Below are 1,974 nucleotides of genomic sequence, written 5' to 3' on the forward strand. Positions count from 1 at the left end.
GGGGGGGAGGGGGAGGGGGAGTTGCAGCCAATTGAGGTGAGGGTACTTGGAGAAGATGATGTTTAGGGGGGTGGGGGGAGGGTCATTTATTTATTGAATTTTTTTTAAAAATATATTTAATTAATTATTTAAACATTATTTTTTTTTAACTATAATTTGTTTAAAATTATTATTTTACACAAGAATGTCACGTGTGTTTATTTAATTGGTCGTATACTATGTCAGCAACGTGTGTATACACACACTTTATAATATCAACTGATTGTAAAAAAAGTAGCAAAATGACACAGTTAATAGATAATTTAGGTTCAAAGTAAAAGTTCATGCCTAATTTAGGGGTCCACCGATGTGTTTGGTCATAATTAATCTCAGAATTAGTTATTCCACCATATATATGGGATGAATTATCTCATCATTTTGGTGTAAATGGTGGGATAAATAATTTTGATACTAACTATATCTCACATCAAACATGGGATAAAATTGTGCTTTATTTTATCCCGACACTATTTATCTTTTATACCTCACACCAAATAACTCCTTAATGGATTGTCATTTGGATTTACCTTTAAGTTATTTTATTAGAATCTACCTTTTGTTGTTTTTGGATAAGGAATTACTTGCAGATTAGTGTTTGATTGAGAAACCTAACATACACGGAAGAATCTCTTCTATTACTAAAATTAAGTACAGACTATTGAGTTGATAATGTATGAAGACTATTAATCATCAATAAGAGAAATACACCACACACATAGTACGTTAAACTTTCAAAAAGCTTTTAATGTGATAGTGGAATGAGTAGAGTTTTTCATTCTCAAGAAGAGCCAACTAAAAAATAATTGAGGAATAAATGGAAGAGAAAACTAACCCCCTTAGCCCACTAATTTTTTTTTAATTAAGTTAGGAATTTTATAATGCAAATATAAACCAAAATAAGCCTTCACATAATGGACCAACCCATTAGAAAAGTTATCCAAACAAACATTTAACAAAACAGGCCCACTACCCGTCCAAATTTCTGAACTAGCCCCATCCCTTTGCCTCTTACATATACCCGCATAAGTAGGGTTTCATAATTCACTCTTTCTCTTCACTTCATCCGCCACAGCCCTTAAGACCCTGAAAATGTTGTATTTGCCAGTCTTCAACCATTGTGTCATCTTGAAATTATTTTGGGTAATCAATTCGTTGCCTTAGATCATGGATGGATCTGTTCAAATCATCTCAAACAACTTGCAGAAGTAAGCATATTCTTTACCATGTACCATTTAATCCTCTATTTTAGCTCATGTATCATCTCTTTTGTTTTTCTTAGTTGTGCTCTCCGGTTGCTGGGACCTACAACTCTTTTTGGTGCTTCATTGAGGGTTTTAGACCCCTGAACAAAATTACAACTCTGAGTAAGTGGACTCACCCTTCTCTACCTTGTTGTACTTTCTCTTCTGCATGTACTGATCCCCTTCTTTGTGTAGTTATAACTGGTAAGGAGATAATGGGATGCACAGAATCGCAAGTAATCAGGTTGTAATTTCTTCTTCAGGTGTATCGCTTGCATAACTTAAGTAAACCCTCTCCTATACTACGAGTCCTTTTTGTTGGTTGTATTAAAATAGGCTAGATAGCTATGTACAGTTTTTGTTGCCTTTAAGGCATGTAAATTCTTGCTACTGGACAAGTTAAGCTTTAGCTTTTTCACCACTTTTTAATGCCCCGAAATCTCATCCCGAGACGTCACACGGTGCTTAAGGTTACAAGTAGCCCTAAGATAACCCTTTGAGCCTGTTACTACTTCTAACACTTGCTTTAGGATAAATAAGCTAAATAATGATGCCTTACTGTGTCAACTATAATCCAAAATAACTGAAAACAATGTCTAAATAGCAAAAATACTGATAGTCTAGAACACAACTTCAACTGACAATCTAGTCTGACAAAGCCTCTACTACTCAAACTGGAGAGCTATTGGAACAG

At 34.5% G+C, this 1,974-nt stretch overlaps 1 long non-coding RNA gene across 1 annotated transcript; it reads left to right on the forward strand.

Annotated features, from left to right (window-relative positions):
* The first annotated feature begins 1,062 nt into the window (after positions 1 to 1,062).
* On the forward strand, positions 1,063 to 1,696 carry LOC124890223. The gene is made up of 3 exons (XR_007049019.1): positions 1,063 to 1,244; positions 1,319 to 1,403; positions 1,476 to 1,696. It is a non-coding gene; the product is annotated as an uncharacterized LOC124890223 (long non-coding RNA).
* The last annotated feature ends 278 nt before the right edge of the window (positions 1,697 to 1,974 follow it).

Source organism: Capsicum annuum, unplaced genomic scaffold (genome assembly GCF_002878395.1).
Source record: "Capsicum annuum cultivar UCD-10X-F1 unplaced genomic scaffold, UCD10Xv1.1 ctg14483, whole genome shotgun sequence".
In the NCBI taxonomy this organism is placed as follows: Eukaryota; Viridiplantae; Streptophyta; class Magnoliopsida; order Solanales; family Solanaceae; genus Capsicum; species Capsicum annuum.